Source organism: Camellia sinensis, chromosome 2 (assembly GCF_055761805.1).
Source record: "Camellia sinensis isolate YWXY chromosome 2, ASM5576180v1, whole genome shotgun sequence".
In the NCBI taxonomy this organism is placed as follows: Eukaryota; Viridiplantae; Streptophyta; class Magnoliopsida; order Ericales; family Theaceae; genus Camellia; species Camellia sinensis.
The window spans coordinates 119550882-119576085 of record NC_138962.1 but is presented as its reverse complement, the minus strand read 5'-3'; the positions used below and the strand labels follow the sequence as shown (position 1 = coordinate 119576085).

General features: G+C 38.5%; 1 long non-coding RNA gene across 2 annotated transcripts in view; it reads left to right on the top strand.

The window, feature by feature from the left end:
• Positions 1-14702, top strand: part of LOC145820308 (uncharacterized) — a 30236-nt gene extending 15534 nt beyond the window's left edge. The window contains exons 2-4 of one of the 2 annotated variants that reach the window (XR_014361576.1): positions 12484-13450; positions 14186-14263; positions 14398-14702. This is a non-coding gene — a long non-coding RNA (uncharacterized LOC145820308). Of the gene's footprint in view, positions 1-11057; positions 13451-14185; positions 14264-14397 lie in introns of those variants that run through there. The other variant, XR_014361575.1, reaches the window with a different exon arrangement.
• Positions 14703-25204: the final 10502 nt, after the last annotated feature.

The window sequence follows — 25204 nt, the reverse complement described above, 5'->3', positions numbered from 1 at the left end:
TCATTATTGATATGACTTTCATTTATGTACCCTTTTGTGACTTTTGACTATGTCATAAGGTAAGGGGTTGATGTTCTGCTACTTTGGTATGTTGCCTGCGGTCATGCATGATTCGGCCTTAAGGGACATCACTGGGAAAGCGGTCAATTCTAAACTAAATGGCATGAGTGCAAAGGGAAGATCATCTAGTATTACACCACTGTTGTATATTCACTGCTGGTAACTCATATCGCTCTGTATGAGAGACGAATTGAGTGTGAATATATTGCAAGAATTGAGAGGGTCAAACATGCTCTTTTTGAGGGATTAGAGATGTTTTTGGACCGGTGTAATTAGATGGGTCTGGGGTATATGAGACACTATTTCTTTTCTTTTTTGGGTTGATGTCTCTATGCTGGCTCATTTTGAGTTTCTAGTATAGAGCTCCCACATGCAGGTGTTCTCAGCGGTCGCACGGTGCATTGGCTAGTATGAGATTGTTCGTTTTTGGGGAGATTGAGATAGAGATGTGGCAGTGTCATGCCAACTCATGTGCGAGTGGGAGATGTTAGTAATGGGCGCCCATGTGGCATGACCATTAAATTTGATTTTGAATCCTTATCCAAATAGGTTTTGATTTTGAAATCAAACCTATTTAGGATAACCACTCTTGAAACAGACGTTATCAGTTTGAACTGATATAGATAGATATAATATATATTAGATATTATCTGTATCTTAACTGATATGGATAGATATTATAATATATTAAATATTTGTTATATGGTTATGGGTAATCCAAGAGAAAAACAACGTTGAGTCTGTTTCAACCCACACACTGACTCTCTCCCAAAAACACAACGATCAAGTCTTTGACACTGTGGTTAGTGTGGGTGATATTCAATCTGTGATATCACTCCACTGCTGGGTTGGTTCATCAAGAAGTTTCCTGGAAGCACGTGATTTATCCAAGAAGGTTCTATCATCAAGAAGGTATGATCTGATCATTTTAATCCGCTGCATATTCTGTGTTTTTTTTTTTCAGTTTACAGCATTAAATTTTATGAGATAATGAACGATTGATTCAAGAGTATGATATAATGGAATGTATTCCATTTTTGTGAAGTCTTGCGCAAGTGTGTTTCCGAACCCTAACATGGCACGGGAGGTATTCTGGCTGCTTAACGGAAATGGGAGGCATAAGGGTGGCAGTGAGGGTCTCACACAGGGACAGTATCCCTGGAAGCTCGTTTCCTTGGGGCAGACCGTGATGTCACCACTTGGGTATGTAACCTAGGTGCGTGGGCATCATTGGTAATTGTGCGGTAAGTGACGCACTGGTGGTCATGCGGTAAGCGACGCATTGGTATTGTATTAACCAAGGGGGAGTCCGAATTGCCCGTGGCCAGTGTTAGTGGTTGGGTAGGAACGGCATTCCGCGGGGAGTTGCCTAGAACTAACTAAAATTGACTATTATTCATGAGAATTGAAATTTAATTATAAGCTTTGCTTAATTATTGCTTTCATTGTATGTTATGATCATGCCGTTATGTTCTTGTGTATTTGGAATGGGAAAGGGGTCGGGGTGTGTGTGTTTACTGGGCATTCCAAGCTCATGGCGTTTTATGCCAGGTAAAGGCGAGTTTTACACCAAGAACAGAATCCCTAAAAGCTTTGTGGAACAGTGGCTGTCTTAGAAATTAGATTGCATATTTCCTGTATTTTGGATAATCTTTTTGTATCAAGGAACCGATATGTATCTAAAGACTTGAAGAATTTTATCTGTAACTATTATTAATATTTTATTTTAGTGTAATTATTTGTATTTTGTGCTTAAAAATGATGTGTATCCTCTAGCTAAACCCCGGTGCATCGTTGTATTATATTATCAAAATTTGGGGCGTCACAGTATAGATATAGCAGCCGACGAAAAGCCAGAGTAACAGATTTTTTGCTAGAGGCCTCTCCTGAACCGGACCCGACCTTGCCACAAATCAACCTAGTCCGTACTACTGCTGAAGAAGAAATGGCAAAGAGGAACAGAGTGAGGGCCCTCCTAACCGAAACGCACCCAGCTGAAGTACCACCAACCACCCAGACTCAAGAGACCGTGGTGGCTCTTCCATCTCAACAATCCTCCTCATCTCGCCCCAGCAAGCGTGCCCGGACTACCCAAACCGAGCAACGCCTTGTTAATGAAGATGAAACCACTCTTCCACCGAGCCCTCCACCGATCACTCAGCCAGAGCGTTCTGACCGGGCTAGCTCCTCCAAGTGGGCTCCAAAAATGTCTTTCCAAAACCGCGCTACTCGTGATATTGACTCAGTGGTGGCTGACAAAGACCATATGCTAGCCTTCAATCTGGCTAAGAGTGTATGTCTGCCCCCTGATATGGAGCATCACAACCAGTTGACCGAGCTTAAGGCCATCCGGTCTGCAACGAAATCAATGATCCTGGTAAGCAGCCCATCTGGCCTCTTTAATTTTTCCAACTTTTTTGCTCGATTTTGTCATTAGTTTCTTTCCATGCTTCTTCAGACCATGCAAAAGAGTCAAATTGCTCACAAGCGTGTGGTGGAGCTCCGAAAAACAGCAAGGCAAGCCATGGCCGAAGTAACTAAAAAAAATGCCGAGCTAGAAGAGGCTAGGAAGCAGCTAGCCGAGCTAAAATTCGAGAACAGTCATCTAGCCGGTCTTGTTAGCTCGGCTAATGTAGAAAAACAAAAAGCTGCAGCCGTGATCAAAGACAAATATTTGCGCGAACTTGCTACACTAGAAGGAAAGAAGAAAGCCGAAATTGAGGAGATGAAGAAGAAGCTGGAGGGTGCTGAGACCCGCGGTTTTAAGGAAGGTGAAGCCCTTTATATTAAGCAATGTGAAGCGGCGAAGGACCTTTTCTTCAAGTGCGGTTGGAGGGCGGCCATGACTCAGCTCGATCATCAACCAGAGACCGAGGTCTACAATCCTCCACCATATTTCATACCGGGCTCAATGGCGGAGTATGCTGCGACCGTTCAACAACAATTTCTTGAAGAATCAGATGAGGAAGAAGAAACCGTGCCCAACGATACCTCGGTCGTCAATGACCCTGCCGATCAGTCAGCTCGGCTGGAGCCAGTGGTGGAAGACCTGACTGACGAGCTGCCTACTGAAACCGTGCTCGCAACCGGGACTGTGCTGCCAGCTGAAACTGGTCTTAGAGTTGATCTTGACGCCGATCTAGACGCCGAAATAGATGATCTATTTAACTGACTTTGTATTTTCTCTTCTTTTCTGCTTTTGGACAATTGTAACTCGGCTGAAGTAACATCCTTCTGTACTTGTGAACTTTGAATGAATGCTTCTTTTTTGTTCAAACTCTTATTTCGGTTGATCTTTATGCTTATACCATTACTTTCTAACTGATGTCTTACATGAGGTACAACATTCTCCTGCCGAGATACTTTATCTCGGTCTTGATCTTGCAATCTAATTATAGCTGCCAACCACTCTTCAGCCGAGATACTTACCTCGGCTGAAGAGTACTAACAGTTGGCTCAGTCCAGCCAACCATTCTTTAGCCGATATCCTTACTTCGGCTGAAGAGTATTAAGAGATGGTTTAATCCAGCCAACCACTCTTTAGCCGAAATCCTTACATCGGTTGAAGAGTATTGAGAGTTGGTTTAATCCAGCCAACCACTCTTTAGCCGATATTCTTACATCAATTGAAGAGTACTAACAGTTGGTTTAATCCAGCCAACCACTCTTTAGCCGATATCCTTACATTGGTTGAAGAGTACTAAGTTGGTTTAATCCAGCCAACCACTCTTTAGCCGATACCCTTACTTCGACTGAAGAGTACAAAGAGTTGGTTTAATCCAGCCAACCTCTAAATTGGTTATTCTTGCCAATTTAGAAAAATGTTTGGTTATTCTGACCAAACGTCCTGCAGCCTAGATCCTTATCCTGGGCTTAGGAGGGGTGTTGGTTTAATCTAGCCAACCTTTAAGTTGGTTTTTTCCAGCCAACCTAAAGTAAAGTGTTTGGGTATTCTGACCAAACGTCCTGCAGCCTGGATCCTTATCCTGGGCTTAGGAAGGGTGTTGGTTTTTTCAGCCAACCATGTTTTCAATGCCCCTAACTTACTAAAACAATTTTTTACAGAATAAAACACTTATGCTGAAAAAACTACTTGTTTTATTGGGGAAAAGAAAAATTACAAGTATTTTGAAGAAAAGTTAAAAATAAAATAGTTTGAGATTGGCAGTATTCCATGGCCTGGGAATTACTTTGCCGTCCTCATCTTCTAAGTGATATGCCCCCTTGCCTGCTAATCCAACCACTTTGTAAGGTCCTTCCCAATTGGGCCCTAACTTGCCATCTCCCGGAACCATGGTGTTTTCCATCACTTTGTACAGTACCCAATCTCCGATCTTGAATTGCCTTGGATGCACTGTTTTGTTGTATTTCCTGGATAACTCTTGTTGGTATGAGGCAATGTGAACCAGTGCTTTTTCTCTTCTTCCTTCGGCGAGGTCGAGCTCCAATGTTATGGCTTCTCCATTTAAGTCTGGATCAAAATTTTCGCTTCTAATTGTGGGGAGACCAACTTCCAGCGGGATTACTGCTTCCATGCCATAGGCTAAGGAGAATGGCGTTTCTCCTGTTGATCGTCGAGGTGTGGTGCGGTAAGCCCATAAAACATGAGGAAGCTCGTCAGCCCATTTGCCTTTTGCTCTTTCTAACTTTTTCTTCAGTCCATCCAAGATGACCTTGTTTGACGCTTCCGCCTGGCCGTTGGCTTGGGGATATGCCGGTGTAGAATTGTAGAACTCTATTTTGTATTCTTCACAAAAGCCTCTAAAGATTCTACCATCAAACTGGGTGCCGTTGTCTGATATAAGGGCTTTAGGTATGCCGAATCGAGTAATGATATTCTGCCAGACGAACTTCTTCACATCTTTTTCCTTGATTGATGCCAATACTTCTGCTTCCACCCACTTTGTAAAGTAGTCTGTTGCTGCGAGAAAGAACTTCCTGTTTTCGGGTGCTGTTGGAAGTGGTCCTACTATGTCCAAGCCTCACATTGCAAAGGGCCATGGGCTGGTCAATGGTAGGAGTTCTCTGGCCGGCTGATGTATTTGGTGTGCGAACTTTTGACATTTCTTGCACTTCTTCACATACTTCTCCGAGTCTGCCTGCATGTATGGCCACCAGTATCCTTGTGAAATGGCTCTGTAAGCTAACGATCTTCCTCCTTGGTGGCTTCCGCACACCCCTTCGTGTATTGCGAACAAGAATGCTTCTACTTTGCTGGGGTGGACACACTTTAGATAAGGTCCTGAAAATGACTTTTTGTACAATGCCATAGATGGGGAGAGCCAAAATCGCTGCGACTTTGCTCTAATTTTGTTGGCTTCTTTCTTTTCTTTCGGTAAGACGCTGTCTTTTAAGAACAGTATGATGAGATCCATCCATGAGGGGCCTAATTCGGCGTAACACACCTCTTCTACTTCGGGGTCCTCAATGCTTGGTCTCGGTAGGTAGTCAATTAGTAGTGGGTGAGGGATGGATGTATCTGCCATTAACACAAAGCATGCCAATTCGTCTACTCTGCTGTTTTCCTCCCTGCCAATCTGTTCTATTCTTACTACTTCAAATTTCTTGATCTCTGTTCTGACCAATTCTTGGTACTTGGCCATCCTGTCATCCTTTCCTTCATAGTCGCCAAAAATTTGGATTACCACCAGCTGTGAGTCGCTGTAGACCATTAGTTCAGTGGCCTTCATGTAGAATGCTGATTTGAGTCCTGCAAGAAGTGTTTGATACTCCCCTTCGTTGTTTGATGTTGGGAAGCCAAGGTTGATTGCTTGCTCCACAACCAGGTCGTATGGTGAGATGAGGACTATGCCAAGTCCTGCACTATGCCGGTTGGATGCTCCATCCACAAAGAGCTTCCACATCTCTCCAACGAACAACTTCCAGCAAGTGGAGGGGTCAGATGATGTCGTGGGGTCAAGAATGTTGGTGGTGTTTTCTTCAAGGTCCATGCTTGCTGTCTGCCCCTCGCTATCTGATTGTACCAAGTCTTTATTTGTTGGTGAGTCTTGGCTCGGTGTAGCTTGGTTCGCTTCTTCCATGCTGTCTTTACTCTGGTTTGCCATGGGGTCTGACTGAGTATCCTGCACCAGGGGTTGCGCTATTCCGGCATCAACTTTTATCCCTAGTTCGGTTGTGTCAGTCAGGTCGACTGGGCAGATATGATGACTTCCTAGGGTAAATTCTGTGACAAAGTCTGCCAAAGCTTGGGCCTTTATCGCGGTTCTGGGTTGGAACTTGATGTCGAATTGTCCCAACTCTACTACCCACTTCAAGATTCTCCCAGAAAAGTTCGCCCTTTCAAACAGAGCTTTTAATGGGAAAGCTGTGAGGACAACTATGGTGTGGGCGTGAAAGTAGTGCGACAACTTCCTTAATGCCATCATTAAGGCTAAGGCCAGTTTTCCTAGTGGCAAATACCTTGTTTCGGCATCCAGCAATGTCTTGCTGACATAATAGATGGGCAGATGTTGGATTCTTTCCGCATGGACCAACATTACGCTAATTGCATGCTGAGAGACTACCAGGTACAGGAAGAGTTCTTCTCCAGGTATTGGGGTGACAAGCAGTGGTGGAGAAGACATGTATTCTTTCAAGTTTTCCAGTGCGCGGTCGCATTCTTCGTCCCACTCGAACTTGGCTTTTAATGCTTGAAAAAATGGTCGTAGTCTGTCTGACGACCGGCTAATAAAGCAGTTGAGTGCAGCTGCCATGCCGGTGAGATGCTGCACTTCTCTTACTGAGTTAGGCCTTTCCAGATCCTGAATAGTTTGATCTGGGAGGGGTCTACCTCTATACCCCGGTTGGTCACTAGGAAGCCCAGGAATTTGCCAGATCCTACACCGAACGCGCACTTAGATGCATTAAGGCGCAACTTGTGCCTTTTTAGAATCTGGAACATCTCACCTAGGTCCCTTAGATGGTCGTTCTCATCCTTGCTCTTGACCACCATATCGTCGATGTAAGCCTCCATTGTTCTGCCTAACAACGGTTCAAACATCTTGGTGACCATTCTCTGGAATGTTGCCCCTGCGTTCTTTAGGCCAAAGGGCATGACCTTATAGCAATACAGTCCTCTTGGAGTTGTGAAGGACGTGACCTCTTGGTCTGGTTCGTGCATGGCGATCTGATGGTAGCCTCTGTACGTATCAAGAAAGCTAAGTCGATTGTGTCCCGCCGTTAGGTCTGCCAATTGATTTATCCGTGGTAGGGGGAAGCTGTCCTTTGGGCATGCTTTGTTGACTGTCTTATAGTCGACGCAGACACGCCATTTGCCATTCTTCTTTGGCACCACAACTGTGTTGGAAATCCATCTGGGGTAGTGCACCTCTCTGATAGCTCCTGCCTCTAGTAGATTTCCCACTTCTTCTGCCATTATTTCAGCGTGGTGGAGTGCCGATCTACGAGTGCGCTGAATGATTGGTCTGGCGGATGGGTGGACATTGAGTTGGTGATAGATAAAGTTTAGATCAATGCCTGGCATGTCGTAGGGTGTCCAGGCGAACACTTCGATGTTAGAGGTTAAGAATTCCAAGACCTCTAATCTCTCGGTGCTGGACAACGATGAACCGAGCAAAAAGAACTTATCCGGGTTCTGTTCATCTATTCTTACCTCTACCAAGTCTTCCACCGCTTTTTGATCAGCTGCTTTGCCGACATCTGCGAATAGTTCATTGCTCTCAGGTTCTTCCACTGAGTGAACATATCCGTTGGCAACGCGGCTGCCATTAACCGTGATGAAGCATTGCTTGGACATCATTTGATCTCCAAAGACCTCTTCAATTACTCCGGCTTCGTTGGGGAACCGCATTACTTGATGGTAGGATGATGCTACTGATTTCATGGCATGGAGCCATGTTCTTCCCAAGATTATGTTGTAAGTGGAAGGGACCTTCAACACCCAAAATTTCACTTGTTTTGTCACGCTTCCTGCCTTGACCGGCAGTATAATTTTGCCGACTGGCCATTCTGGCATTGAGTTGAATCCGATCAGGGGGGATACAACTGGTGCCAGGTCTTTGTCCTCCAATTTCAGTTGTTTGAAGGTGTCGTAGTACATTATCTCACACGAGCTACCTTGGTCTATCAGAATTCGCTTGACGTCGTAGTCCTTGATGCGGAGGGTGACGACCAGTGCATCGTTGTGAGGACAATATATTCTCTCCAAATCCTTGTCTGAAAAAGACATGACGTTCGTGGCCTCTGTTCTCCCCTTTTTGATGGTAGGTTGGGCACTTAGTACCTCCCTTAAGTGCTCAGCCTTCTTGATCGACCCTCTGAGCTCGCATACACGCTCAGGTTCGAATACTCCATGTATCACATTAATCACACCTTGAGATGGGGCGTCAATTGGCATTCCATTGGGGTTATTGTGGTCCGGGGGGGCTGGTTGCGTCCCTCTTTCAATGTACTTATCCAGGTGACCGGCTGCCACCAACTCCTCCAGATGCTGTCTCAATGGCATGCAATTTTTAGTGTGGTGCCCCTTTTCTTTGTGGAAAGTGCATCGCGATCTTTCGTCGTAGTCTTTCTGTATTTCTCCTAGCTTAGCTGGCCATCTGACGAAAGGCTCATCGCGTATTTCGCTTAGAATCCGGTAGATCGGTTTCTTGAATACCATGGTTATGGCAGTGCGAACTCTCAACCATCTTTTATCCTGGTCCTCTCCGTTGTCTCACCTGCCGCGTCTGTTTCCACTTAGACGGTCTACCGCGTTGACCTTTGCTGAGGCCTTTTTCTCTGGTATTGCGGTCGTGCCAGATTTTGTTTTGGCACGGGCGCTATCCTCTTCCACCCTAATATGCTGATACACTCTTTCCATCAAGGCCTCCATGGTGAGGGGCAGTGTCATGGTGATTGAGTCCCTTAGTCTGTTCCTGACTGGAAGGCCTCTTTTGTACTATGCAATGGCGAGATTGGTGGGGCAGTCCCCAATCTGGTTGAATGTCTCCCAGTAGCGACTATTGTAGGATCTTAGTGTCTCTTTTTCGCCCATGTCGATGGAGAGTAACTGGTCAATCTCCACCGGGGTTTTGGTGTTCGTTCTGAACCTTGTGACGAACGCCTCCGCCAATTGCGCCCAGGAGGCTATGCTGCCTTCTGGAAGTTTTTCGAACCAAGTCAAGCCTAGGTCACCAAGGCTTGATGGGAAGAGGATGCACATCAAAGCCTCGTTTCGCCGATATACCGCCATAACCTGGCGGAAGTGGCTTAGGTGTATGTAGGGGTCTGTCTTCCCCTCGTACGTGGTGAATTTGGGCTGAAGGAAGCCTGAAGGTAGGGGTGCGTTTTCAATTGTCGGAACGAACGACGAGGTCTGCAGCCTTGCTAATGCTTTGTCCGTTGGTTCGTAGGCAGGGCGTGGTAACGGCATTCCAACCTCGACGCTTTCATGCGTCCGAGGAGCCAACCGCTGAATGGCAGATACCCTGCAAGGGTTGCGCGCCCTAGTATCCTCCTTTCATCGTGCCTTTTCTTCCAGCATGATCCGCAAATCGGATGATCTTGGCAACTCCGTCTGCCTGGATGATGTCTGGTGCGAGCGCGAGGGTCGATAGGTACTTCCCTCAGTTTAAGACCTCAATGATCTCGTTCTCTCAGACCTGGAGTAACGAGTTCTGGAGGTTCTGGATTGAGTATCGGCTGTCCTGAGGCTTCTACTCTCTGCTTGTGATGGTGTGGAATGCCTTCCACGGTCTTCTGAGCGGGGATGGGGCGTCTTTCTTTTGCGCCCCTCTCCTGTCGCCACTCCTTTTCCCTTCATCTGGCGTTTCATAATCTCTATGTCCGCCGCCATCCGTCGTATTAATTTGTCCTGCTCCTTTACACGGTCCTCCAAAACTTGAGGATCAATCCTCCGCTTTTGTCTGTCAGGACTTTGTGAATGAGAGTGACGGGGGCTGTTATTCCGCCTCCCCCTAGCATCCCTCCTGGGGTTATGTTGTTGGGGCTCCAAGTCCGCCATGGAAGGGACAAGAGGCAAACCTTCGCGCCTCCCACCTCTTTCTGGTGTTTGTCCATCAATGGCGGACTGTGGTAAATCTTCGTTGTGCGCCATTGATTCTAAAGAGGAAAAAGCTTGATCAAGAGGTTTTGTTCTTGTCTGAAATTCCCATAAACGGCGCCAATTGTACGGGAAAGAAATAAACCTTCTCGTATAATCCTGTTGATCAAGTCTGCGTTCCTCCGTACGTCGTCGCTTTACTCCCTGAAAACACAAACGTGAGCTAGCCGGCGAGTGTGTGCCGGATACCTCTCCGATGCCTAAGTCAGCAAAATAGACAAAGACAAAAAGCTCTGTGTATTCGAGAATCAAAGTTGTGTGTTACCTCTCCATAGGTGATGTTATGAGCTTTTATAGGTTCCGCGTGGCACGATCCTAATAGGACTCTTACTCCTCCATGTAGAGTCCTCCTAGGATTCATGCTCCTGAAAGATAATGTTTATCCTTCAACACTCCCCTCACTGCTTAAACCAAGTGAGATGGTTTTACCATGGCCAGACTCCAACATGATCGAGGTAAGCATGGCTATGCTAAGCCGCAGACTAGACCGAGATAACTCTACCTCGGTTCTTCCATTCACTACTTCTACCACGGTTTTCCCAACGTTGACCTTAGTATTGCTTAGACCGTGCTAACCATTAGCTAGGTCTGATAGAGCTAGCAGTGCTATACCGTGACCAGACTAACTCTGTGTGCGGCATCCTGGCGACCGAGCTACCCGTAGTACCCTCCCGGACCGAGATAACACTAGGTTCTCTGGGTCCAGATTAACTTTAGGGCCATTTGGAACCGGACTAACTTCAAGGCTCTGGGACCGGACTAATCTTCAAGGCCTTTTTACTCTGCCCTCCGTATTGTGGTCCATAACGGCCCATTACCCAGCTCGGCCCACTTTTCATATAAATCTCCCTCTCATGTGTCATTTATGTGCATATGTAGAGCTATAGACATATATGTGGCAGCTATGTGAGTAACTACTTATAATTTTTATTTTAACTTTGGACATCGTTGGTGATTAGAAAGGATGTAGTTTTGTTGTTCAATGAATGGAAAATCTGTGAAGTGTATGTACTGTATTTGGTGGGATAACAACTTTGGTTATTTATTAGAGTACACCAGGCCACCCAAACACTGCTATGTAATTGTTAAATGATCTAATTTATTTGTTCAACTGAGTCACCCGTGGGCAGTCCCAAATGCCATTACTATTATGACACTAGCTTTTCATTTAGTTTTCAACTTTTTAACCAATGGTATGATAATTATGGTCTTGTTTTTGATGAAGTCTTTGAGGACATCTTGTTTACCTCGTCATTACTTATTGTATACATCATACAAGGAAGATGCTTTGTTTTTGGCCTTGGTCCAAAAGTGACTGATTAGTTCTATTTTTTGTCTTATCTATATTCTTTTCTTTCTGCGAAATCTAGAATAAGATGATTGACATGGCACAAATCATCTACTCTTTCTGAGCCTCTGTTTTGTAGATTTATGTTATACCGAATATCAATGGTTGAATTTTCTATATTGATTGCATGACAAGTTTGCTTTTTAAGGTGGTAAAGGGGATCAAATAATGAAAGTCAATATAAGTTGATTTTTTATTTTTCGTTTATTTAGTTGGATCTGCTACCACCTGTACTCATTCTTCAGATCTTTGAAGTCTGTAGCCATGATTATTGTTTCAAAGTTGTTGACATTGTGGTATTTTGGAGTGGTTAGATCACTTTTAATTCTAATAAAAAAAGATCACTTTTTGATGTTCTGTAGTAGCTGCTCAAACCCCTTAATTAAAACTGATGAATCTTTCCTTTTGTCATACATTGTTTGTCTATTATTATGACCATGTTTCTAAGGTTGAACGTCTTTGGTAAGCAAGTTGTTTTGCTGCCCATTTATATATTAATTGTTAAAAATAGGTGTTGAATTTGGTGATATCATTACTTGAACTAAATATTTGGATGTGGTTCTGTGGTTATTTAAGCATGCTAGTGATGTTTTTGGAACAAATTATTTCTCGGTTCATTTTTGCAGTTATATAAATGTTCCCTGCCTCTATCTGTATAATTTATTATATATATATATGTGTGTGTGTGTGTGTGTGTGAGTGTGTGCAAAATGTAGACTTGCAAGCATCCTATTATTTGGTGGCTTGAGGAGAGTTAAACACACATAAAAATTAAAGCATTTATCTGTGCGGTGAATGGATTGAGAATTGAACTAGCAGCCCCTTTAACTTGTTCAAAATGTAAGGCACTTACCATTGCACTACCTCTTGTATTGTTTAAAATTTTCTTTCTATCATTATAAGTATATGCAAAATATGCATTAAGTAAATATGAATCATGGAAGCTTGATTTTGCTCTAAATATGGGTCTATGTAATAGTTAATGCATAAAACTGATTTAAGTGCTCCATAGGTGCTCTCACTTCCAAGATATTTTCATCAAGGACATGAGGACACTCTCCCACTCTCGCTCCACTCACTAGTAGGTGGGGTAACTTGGTCTTTTGGTAAAGAGTATATTCCCTTGTGTTAATATGAAAATTTTAGGTGTCACATGACCATTAATTTGTTATTAATGTAACATTTTTCAGGTTTTTATTTTTTTGGGTCAGATTAATGAAATGAAATATATGAAGGCTGAGTTACCATGGAATTGGATCTGGTTGTTACCTGTTGGAACCAACTTCTATTATAATTACATGTACAAGTGCCCATCTAACTTATAGATTTGTTTAATTTGCTGATCAAGGTAATTTATGACAAAAATGTCCCATTAGTAAAGTTCTTAGACATAGCTATAAGCTGTTCATGGCATACATTTTGGAACATAGAAAATATTTGAGAGGGTTTCATATGCCCTAACACTTCATCTGTTGATTTTGTGTTTCAAATGCTAGTTGATGATATTGGTGATGTAACAATTACTAATGATGGTGCTATAATACTCAAGATGTTAGAAGTTGAGCATCCTGTTGCAAAGGTGGAAGATTAAAGCATCCATTTGGCTGAGCTTCAAGACCAAGAAATTAGAAATGGGACAACTTCTGTGGTTATTATAGCTACTATAAAGTTAGGTATTGAAATAAGAAATTCTTAGCCTACTTGGGATGACATCTAGTAGATGCTTAGTTCACATTGATGATGTGTTAGTGATGTAGTATATATTCAAGTTTAGGTTCCGAACTACTATAAAGTTAGATATTGAATATTTCCATTGGTAGTTTTCTTGCTTGAAGTCTATTTTACTTTAAATATTGCTCAGGGTGTTGCTTGTGCTTTCCACTGACTCTACAGCGGAAGCGAGCTAAGATTGCAGAGAAGAAGAGAATTGCAAAGGCCAAGGAAGAGGCAGTCAAATACCACAAACTCCTCGCCACTAGGTTGATTTCCGTAACTGATTGATTATTATACCATTTTCATTCGGTAACAATTTTCTTTTATGCTCAAACTTAAGATGTGATTACTAAAACATTGTGGAACTCAGGTTTTAGTTGAGACTAAGGACTTCTTGCGCTGAGTTGAGTTCTAAAATTGTCTATAGAGGCTGACAAAGATTATTTCCTTCCAAGTATTGCTTAAATGGATATGAAACTAACTGAATTGATTCTAGTGATAAGAAATTTTTTATGAGTTTCCAGAAGTAAATTTATTTTGTATTTTGATTATTATTCTGAACAAGTGTTTGACATGCCTAAGTCGTTACTGAAGTTTTGAAGGACAACTTGGAAAATGTGGCCCAATCTTTTGTTTCCAAGCCTGAAATGCAGAAAGTATGATACTTCTGATCTATTCATGAATTTTTTCATTTTTGGGTTATTTGAAAGTTATAAATTTATCTTGTTTTAATTTGACTTTCTTTTGTGGGTGATTTGTGTTTTTTTTGTAGAGTGTAATGATCCAGGAGTCCACTTTGTAGTAGTGTTTCTCACAAGTTTCTATTTACATCAGCACTTTCTCATCATTGATACTTCACAACACTTCTTTCATAACAACATATATGCATGTTCTATATTGGAATAAATGAATAGTAATGACTTTCATTACTTAATATTGATGAGTTTTCTTTTTTATTTACTACGTCTGTTTCCTAACTCAATTGCTGAAGGTCTCTTCAGGCTCTAGAGATGCAAGAATCTGAACACAAGTCCAATTGCCTGGTTGGGATGATGGGTTCAACTTCCATGGTACTGCAGGTAAGCACGTCTTTTATTTTTTTCCTATGCAGTAATTTTACATTGTGTAATTGGATCGAGGACACTATGAATATGCCTTTCTATATTTTTATTAGACATGCACTTGATTTCACATTCATGCAATGGTTCTGCAGGTGCCAACAGCAGTGGACGAAGGGGATGGGCGAGTGGGAGTAGTTGGCCCCTTCCAATCGAAGGGTTTTATGGAAGGACTCGAACAATGGGAGCTTATAGTGATGTCAGGACGACATCTTGTACTTATTAGTATTTATTTTTGGATGGTTGGAACTAAAATGTGTAATGGGAGTAGTTGGTTTTTCCTGTATTATGTATGAAATTAAATTATTGACGTTGGATTAGTCTTGGTTCTTATGAAATTTGTAATATACATATATAATTGGACGCTCAATATTAATTTTTTGGATAGTTGGAACTAAAATGTGTGCACGTTGTTGAATGTTTGATAACATATTTAGCATTGATGGATTACATTATTTATACAGGTTGTATTAATAATGGATACAGGTTGTTTAGAAAAAAAAAAAAATTTAAAAACACGTTAAAGTATTTGGCCACCAAATATTTTGGTAGCTAAATACGTAATCAAATGTTTTGGTGACTAAGAATTTAGTAGCAAAAACATAACCCAATGCACTTTTAGTGACTAACACTTTAGTCGCCGAATGCACCTTTTGCCAACTAAGTACAGTTTCGTAGCCAAATGTGTACTTTCAGCGACTAATTATTTAGTAGCTGAAGGTGACACCTTCCCCGACCACAACAACTTAGTAGCCAAAAAGCCTCATTCGGCGACTAAAGGTTTTAGTGGCAGAAACATAACATTTGCCGACTAAACTAATATTAGTAGCCAAATGTAGTCACTTTCGGCGACCAAACGAAATTTAGTCGCCAATACTATCGCCGACAAGGTAAAGGCGACGAGCTTGCCGACAAAATATTTTAGTCGCTAAATCGTTTCAGCTACTAAATATTGGACTTTTGGCGACCAATATTTTGGTAGCCAAAAGTGACATTTTTTGTAATGTAATAGAGGGTTAATAGAGAAGTGTTATATATGCTCGTATTTTTGTTATTTTGTATCATCATATTACATGATAAAATATTATTTAATGTTTTAATAATTATTAATAAATAAAGAAATTAATTACAAGTTTTCAAGTAAGAAATAACATGAAGGAAGCAGATTTTGTCCCGTACACTTTGTGAACTAGAACATCTTATTTGCGACCGTGAGTTTTACTTTGGGCGTCTCATATCAATAATTTGAATTATTTAATTTTTAGATCATGTGAAAATTATTTATAAAAAATAAAAAATAAATAAAAAAAATTAAATCGATTTCATGATTGTAGCCATGTTTTTATGTAAATAAATGTTATAAACTAACATGCATAAGATTAATGAATCGATTTGAATTTTTTATATGGGTGATTTACATGTTTGATTTAAAAAATAAACGATTTGGATTATTGTAATGAGACACATGATGAATCCTATGAGTTCAAACAACATGGTCCAAGCGAGAAAATCTTAGTCCTAATACAAAACGACGACAAAAAGATCGATAACATTCTCTATTCAATAATATGAGACACTTCAGGTAATTAACAGATAGAGAAATGTTTTTCCATTAATGAGTTTCTTTATAATGATTTTCTCCATTAATGATTTTCTTTATAATATCAGCCAGATTCGAGTTTGTTTAGGTGGTCGGGGTTGAGTGTTTTTGCAGCAGCAGTAGTGCTTTTGCTTATATTCTACTATCTTCTGGTGTGTTGTAGTAGCATGTGTGGGTTGGACTCTGTGTTGGGGAATCTGTGCAGGGGTTCTGAGTAGCTGAATTGCTGCAGTTTGATCTGAGTTGCTGAGTTTCAACTCTGTTCCAGACCTGGAGGTGTTTCAACTCTGTTTCAGTCCTGGAGGTGCCTCTGCTTCATTGCTGCTGTTTGGTTGCTCTGTTACATTGCTGCAGTTTGATCTTATTTCCTACTGTCTACTGGTTTTTGTTGGTTGTTTTGATTGGTAGCTCACCAATCTTGTCTAGCTTTGTTGCTTTGTTTTCCCGCTTTGTTGATGTATTTTGTAATCCTTGTTGTTTTTATCATCAATAAAGCTCCTTTCTGCCGTTCAAAAAAAAAAACAGATAGAGAAATGCATGCCCTTCTATTAGGGGTGAGAAGTGAATATTTTGAACCGAACCGAACCGAACCGAATCGAATCAATCCGCCATATTTTGGACGGATGTGTGATGACGAGCAGACGATTGCGGATTAATTTTTTTTCAATGTGCCTAGTTTTGGACGGATGGCGAATTTGAGGTTCAATTAGCCTCAACCGAACCATCAAATTGCGAGTACCCCTAATATTTTATTTTATTTTATTTTATCAGCAAAAACAAAAGCTTTATTGATGTCAAAGGCACAATATATGCGAAAATCACATCAACAAAGCAAGGAAAAAGCAAAAGCATCATAGTTAACATCTACGATCCCAACTAGGATGGTACCGTGAAGGGAACACAATCATATACAAATAATAACCGAAGATTGATGAGAAACCAATCAAAAGAAATAACAATAGAATAATAGCAGTAGCCAAAAAAAGAGCTATACAGGCATATTAATAGCAGCAGAGTAATGGTTGCTCTTCTTGTAGTTCCTCCTTGGGACCATTTAAGATACTTCCTCTTTGTTTCATTGTCCATTCCCCGAGATTCTTAATGAGAACTGAAATGTGATATTTACAATCCAGAGGACTTGATGAGACACTAAAAAGATGCCATTGCATCCAGGATAGTGTTTTCAAGACTTTGCACACCGTTTCTAATAATTTGTAAGATTTTATATTTTTAATTTGTTTAGTTATTCAATTTATGTTTTTAATTAAAAAAAAGTTTAGATATTTTGCTATGTTTTTAATTTATTTTTAATTTAGAAATCCTTTTACCAAATGGCAAGGGTTGACATTAAGTATTTTTGTGTGAAAAATATATGACTTAATTTTGTAATTTTTTTTAAAAAAAAATCAAATTAAATAGTTTTTCAATAAATAATAAAAAAAAGAAGTAATGAAATAGTTTTGATAATATATGATTTTCTTATATGTATTTATTATTAATATTTGACAATTTACTTGATAATCATTTCGTTATGTTAGGTTGGATTGTTATTCAAAAAAAATATTGACAAGTTGTTGTATTATGTTCAAAATTTGTAAATATTTAAACCGCCAAATTGATTTGCATCCATCCGTCAATCCGTCAATTCGCTCAATTCGCATCTGTCAATTCGATGGACAGATACGGATTGATTTTTTCCAATCCACCCATCCGACGAATGGATGGCAAATTAGAGATTTTTCAGCCATAACCGAACCGTGAACACCTCTACCTTCTATTTATATAATTTATTGTTGGAGTATGAAGCAACTTTAGGAGATCTCCGTATTTCAAATATACTTACAAGACAATTTGTTTTTATTCGGTATTTTAATTTTACTATTCTTCATTTGCATGTCCAGTCCTCAGTCATCCACTACAAGAATTCACACTTTTGCCGACTAAATTTTTGGTCGGCAAAAGTCCATTTTTAGTCGGCAAAAGTTATCCGCGACTAATTTGTTTGGTCGCCACTTTGGTCGCCAATTGAGGGTCGCGGAAAGTAATTAGCGACTAAAAAATTTTTTAGTCGCGAAAAAGTTATATTTGCCGACTAAATTTTTGGTCGCTAAATATATAATTACTGCGACTAATCCATTTAGTAGCTAAAATTCATATTTTAGCTAAACTATTTAGTCGCGAAAAGTCATATTTTCCCGACCAAACATGTTAGTCGCCAATTCGCACATTCAACGACCAAATAGTTTGGTCGGCATTTGTTGCCCATTTCCACGACCAACTAATTTGGTCGCAAATTGTCACATTCCACGACCAAAAGATTGGTCGGCAATATTCACTACAAAAAAATTACACTTTTGCCGACTAAAAATTTGGTCGGCAAAAGTCCATTTTTAGTCGACAAAAGTCATTCGCAACCAATTTTTTTGGTCGCCACTTTGGTCGCCAATTGAGGGTCGGCAAAAGTAGTTGGCGACCAAAACTTTTGTTAGTTGGGAAAAAGTTAAATTTGCTGACTAAATTTTTGGTCGCTAAATATATCATTACTACGACTAATTCATTTAGTCGCTAAAACAATTTGGTCTCAAAAAGTGATATTTTCCCAACAAAATATGTTTGTCGCCAAAAGCAAAAAATCGGCGACCAACTATTTTCGTCTCCAAAAGTTGAGGAATTGCCGACCAATGATTTCAGTCGCAAAAGTGTAGAATTTAGCGACCAATTATTTAGTCGCCAAAACTTTTCTCAACCAAATATTTTGTTGCCAAAAGACATTAAACAATCAACGACTAATTAGTTAGTCGCTGAATCTCTTTTTTTTTTTTTTTTAAACAATCAATTTTTGTTTATAAACATTCAATCCAATATTGAACAAAATTCATTCAACCCAACCTAAATATAACATTAAAATTCATCATATTTTCCTGCTCAATCCCAAACTTTACAATCATTCCATTCAAAACATTAATTGAGACAAGTTTTAAACATCCATCCATTGAAAACCAGTAAGTAATTGAACAAAAATTAAAAGGAAAATCAATGAAGGAATCCAAAAAAAATTCTAAAACATGAAGGAATATATATGATTTTGAAGCATCAGCCTTGTGCTTGATCGTTTTTGGAAGTCACCTACAAATAAAATAAGAAAAGTTAGAATCTAGAAAAACATCCAAAATGAAGTATTCTCATAAAAAAAAAAAATTAACCATATGGCAACAATTTATATGATTACATTACAAACATTTGATGATGACTAAACCACAATTAAGTATTGGCATACCTGAACAATGAGACAAAGCAGCTCAGCAAGTCTCGCCAAGGTAATCCTTCAGTAATACTTTGAGACAACAAAGATGTTCTACAAGAAACAATAATGTCTTGTAGATGAACCATTGCAGCATATAATTGAAATATATAATTGAACATGAGTGAAAGATTACATGTTTTATTACTCTCTGTCTCAAATCTTCAGCTGTTCTGTTACCTAAAGAACCACCAAGCATGTTCTTTTCATTCTCAAATTCATCCTTGAATGTATGCCATAAAGTCATCCACTGAATAACCTCCATCGTAACAAGCTGTTTCAAGAGCAACCTATAACAGAACAGAAGGGCAAGCATCCAATAGTGTTAACAGAACAAAACTATGCTCTCTATTTTTTTTTTTTTTGGTCATTACTATTGGTTTTAGATTAATTGGATAGACATACCTAAAATTAGGAATTTACTATTGGATCTTTATCCTCCAATGTGGAATTAAGAAGACTTGACTGCATAGGATCATGAGGTGGCAAAACTAAATACCAGCATATTTTTCGCAGGACCTGCATCAAATAATTGTTAGACAAGCTAAAAAACAGTGGAGAAAGCTTATTTTTCTATTTTTTCCCCTCCTTTAGACAAAGAAAAAAAAAAAAAAAAGAGCACAAGTTTAGTTTTGATACTGGTATCCACTGAGCAGGGCCTTCTTTGACAGAGGGAATCTCATATATTGCCTTGTGACAATGACATATTTCAAGGTAATCATTGCTGTGTGAGTAGAACCACAGATATTGAAATTCAACAAAGAGAAAGACACAAATCAATTAGTGAAACAGATAAGATAAGATACTCAATTTTCCAGCAAAAGCTATCTATGTAGAATATTAATAAATATGTAGTTCAAAAGCTATCTAGTTCAAAACCTTATAATTGACAAGCATTGAGTGAAGTTAAATAAACATCAGCCAAAAAACATCCGTCTGTTATAACAAAATGTATTAAGTTAATCTGGACCATTATGTCAGAAAGACGCTACAATCAGATTCTCAATGTCACTATGTTAATAACTTTTCCAAAAAAAATATTTATTTTTAGCTGAAGCAGCAAAATTCTCAGAGACATAAGCCAAAACCCCAATTCCTATCTGCTGTCAACTTTGTTTTCTCTTACCACTGATGTAATATAAACATGTGATAACAAAAAAAATCACTCACTCGGTATGCCTAAGGCAAAAACTTTGTATCTCATGAGCTCCATCCAAAGGCTTCTTGGGAAACACAGTAACCTGTCATAAGATTAACATTATTGGATAAAGAAATAAAATGGAATTGACTAAATAATTATTTATTTCAATGGGGAGGAAAATGAGTTACACGAATTTTAAAATCCCGATCAGCACGAACAATGAATCGTCCATCTGGTGAGTATTCCTATAAGAAGATACAACTGTTTAGAATAATATCCATCCCATTTTTTTTTTATCATTAATGGGAGAAATGACCACTGATTCACAAAAATAAAAAAAATAAAAAAACTTTGAATGATAGAAATGTCTATGCTAATATACTGAAACAAATTACCCATAATTGCTAAGCATAAATCTGCATTGCCAAGTCTTAGATGTATTATTAATGTTATGATCTATTTTTTGATATAATTATGATGGAAATAGGTAGGCATTAACAAATGCCTATATATAGAACAAAGCAATGAAGAAGAGAAAAGATACAAAGACAACAAACGAAAAACCAGGCTAGTAATGATGCTACAGTAGTGGGCAAGAATTGTCACTGCCTTCTTCTTACTGGGTGAAGCTTGATTTTCATGTAATCCATCCAAATCCACAACCCAAACAACCCCAAATTTGTCAGCAAAACAAACAAACAGACCATCATTGCTTATGGCAACAACACTTACTCTCTTCTTTGATGACCTGTTACATTTACAACAATCACGCAATTTGAATTTGAAGTTAAACCCATCAGTCTAGAATATCTTAACAATGCCATTAAAAAAAATTGGGTCTTACCCAATGAAACAAGTGCTAAAACCCAATTCAACATAATGGAAGACTTACACAATACATATAAATTGATTTATTTTTGTCTTTAGTTAATTCTTTTAACCTTTAAGTCAGTTTTTAATTTAAAAAAATAAAAATAAAAATAAAAGGTTCATATGGACTAAACAATCCTAGAATTTTTTAAAAAAAAAAAAAAAAAAAGTGGAAAACATTTTTACAAAGTATACGAAAGACAAAAATAAGCCAATTTTTTAGACTTTTTAAGTTTTTTTTTTTTTTTTAGGTCTTTAGTGAAAGTTTTACCTAAATTTTTTCAAACAGTGTATCATAAAATTATCCTCAAATTATTATAATTGATCTTTTTTTATTGGAGCAAGGGGTGTTTACCAAAACATTTAAAAATAAGAAGATAATACTCAAAAGCTATTGGGTGGAATAGAAGCATATCAAAAGAAAGGACCATGACCATGTCACTGTCTATGACAGTTGGAACTCTATGAACTACAGTTATCACTGTGCAATTTGAGAATTCTTCCCTAATTATCGTTTGTAGAATGGCATCAGTGGTAGAATCAATTGAAGCTGTTGCTTCATCCAAAACTAAAAATTTGTTTCTTCTTAGCAGGACTCTTCCGAGACAGAAAAGTAGGCGTTGCCCCACGCTCCAATTTTCACCTTCGTCACTCACTGTTGGAACAAGAAGAAAGAACAAAATTTATGCTTTGTTTATAAATATAAGGTTATGTATGGACTATGGAGTGCAACTTCACTGAATAATGACTTTATCTAAATCTTTCATGTTTTAAATTGCATCATAATATGCATTTCAATGAAGTTGCTTCCATGTTTCGGAGTTCAATTCACCAGAAGAATCTAGCAAACTTGGAAGACTGTTGATGGTAGTCTTGAGTTGACACTTTTCTAGAGCCTGCAATCAAGAATTAATTTGATTTGTCATATGTTTACTAACATAAGATTGCTTTTACATTATGAAAATCGATAACCGCCATGGCACTTCATCATATACTATGAGGAGTGTGATGAAGTGGTAAAATTGATTATCTTTACCTTCCATGTAGTGGGATTAATAATAAGTTCCCTTACCCTTAGATCGTGTAAGTCTATCCTCCCTTTAGAAGGCTATGAAGATGGTGGCCTTCTATCTTCCACAATTGCTGGAGGCTTTGGAGGTATGTGCATGAACTATTTGATTCGTTCCACTGAAATAATATAATTAGCCAAGCTGCTATACCATCGAATCATGAACACTTGGGTGCTTGTCAAAGCCAAAGCATAAGAAAGAGAAAGTCCAACAAGCCCTACAAAAAAGACATGTTTTACGAATCTAAAAGAAAATTTCTAAGCTATAAATGAATTATTCCACTGAACCATGGATATACCTGGATCAACATAACCCTTGGGAAGTAAAACCAAGAGAAAAACAGCAGTGAATAAAGTCAGATTTTGAAGTGCTTCTACTCTCAAAATTAACCACTCCATGGTTGCATTGGAGTAAAAGAAAAGTTTTGCATCATTGTCTACAAGCTTTAGGTAGTTTTGGAAGAACCTGTTTGCCATGTTAAATGCTCTTATAGTTACCACTCCAAGTGAGGTCTCGGCTGTACAATTCATGACAGGTGCTTTTGTTGTTCCATTGATTCTCATTAGTTCCCTTGCAGAGGCTTGATAATATCCCTTGAGTCAAAGAATTTTCTTAATTAAAATTTTCCTTTCATCAATGAAAATAAGAAAAATATTACTATTAAGTTGGAAAATGAAACTCACCTGAACATATTTTGAAGCCACTATAGCAAAGAATGCTACAAAGAGAACTTGCCACATGACTGACGCCATAATGCCAATGATTGCTACCGATTCAATTAAAGGAGCAACCACAAAGGCAAATGAGAAAGGTATGTCGAAATCCACCACACATAAATCTGATGAAGCCTACATATAACAAGCATGTATATAAAAGTGCATATCAGTAACTAGCTATGCAATACATTACACTTCACTACGATACATAAATACTATGGTTACTTTAGAATTGATTGAAGAAGAATAAAATCTTACTCGGGTCAAAATTCGTCCAACTGGGGTGGAATCAAAGAAGAGCATAGGAGCATTGAAAATAGAATTAGTGAAATCTAAAAAGAAAGCCTTCGAGGCTTTTAATCCTAGAAGAGTAGCGGATAAAGACCTTAGTCCTCATAAAGACTTCAAAGTTCAAACCCAGCTAAAAAACAATAGACAGAGTAACAAACCCAAATAAATTAAATTATGTTGCACTATTAATAATCACTTCATTCAAGCACATAACACAAAATTCCCAAAATCAAATAATTGAAACAAGAAACTGAACCCAAAAAAAAAAAGAAAAAAAAAAAAGAGCAAACAAGATAATGAACTGAAAATGAGAGAGAGAGAGAGAGAGAGAGAACCATGGAGGACTGAATTTGTGGGTCAAGCTGATGGGTTTTGATCTGTGGAGCTGAAGAAGAGTCTCTGCCCAAATCAAGGGCTGGCCATCTGTCTCTGTACAGACTCTCCCACACACAATCTGACCCACACAGCGCGCGCCAAAACCACGAGCAACTAGCCAACGACTACACATCTGATAGCTTGAAATTCCAAAAAAGAAAAAAGAATAAACAAAAAATAAACAAAATCATCACATTCAAATAACAATAAAAACAAAAAAAACAATTTGCACGGAAGAAACTTGAAGGGAAGAGGCGATTTTGAGGGCAATATCGTCTGGGAGACAACTTTGCAAAGCTGTCTATTTCGCCTCTCCAATTCCAAAAAAAAAACAACTTTGCAAAGCTACACACATTTTCTTCACTTTCTTCTTGCACCTCCATCTCTAAACGCTCGCCTCTCATCTCTTCTCCTCCTCACTCGCCGGCAATAGTCGTGGCTACAACCGTTAGTACAATCGTGGAAAATGAGTGGCAAACGGCCATGGCTCTTTTAAAAAAAAAATATTTTTTGTTAAAATAAATTTTTTTTAATAGTTAATGATTTTTTTTTTGATTCTTTTTTTTTTTAGTTATTAAGGTTGAAAATTTATTTGTTTCATTTTTATTTTAATGAATAAAAAATAATTCTTATTTTTTTACTTTGGTAGAAGTAGGGGTAATATTTTAATGAAAAATATTTTCCATAAATTCTATAAATTGGTTTTTGTTTATTTTTAAAAAAACATATATTACAAGCGCGTTTGGTTTGAACAAAATGTTTAAAAAAATTTAAAAATATAAACTAAAAAACATGTTTAAAAATATGAACAAAATGTTTATTATTATCATTTTTTTGGATCTTTGACTCATGAAGATCAAACAACTGAAGCCTCAATATCAAGCCTCAATATCAACGATCGTATGAGTACTTGAATTCATTTGATGAGTTCGGACATCAGAAAAAATCTCCGACAGATTCACATTCACATATGCATACAGGCCAATTAAATGACTATACAGGTTTTCAAACAAAATATTGCAAATTGAGGCAGATAACAATATTATGGTAAAATTTTCTTTTGCCAACATGCACAAAGAACACAACCAAATAAAACTTGAATTGAATAATGCTATAACAAAGCTCAACCTATTCATATTTCCATCACAGCAATGAGTTGCAACAAGGAAACATATATTGAAAAACCACATATTAGGACTACATTAATTTCATCTTCTAAAAGCCAATTCCAAATGTTTGAAATCTCTAGATTAAAACTCTTGACAAATCATGGAATTGATTACGTATCGATATCAAAATACAAGTATCATACATATGTCATCATCAATATTTCAAACTTCAACACATGCTTTCTGCTTTTGTATGTATTAAAGTCATTGTGTATGCCATTCTATTAACTACTAAATTTCACCACTTCTAGAATGTTAATATCACTACTAAAGTTAACTACCACTGTCCTGCAATAATCAACATCAGCAAAGTCCCTATATTTTTTGAACCTTGATATCACTACATTCATATTTTACTCCCACAAACAG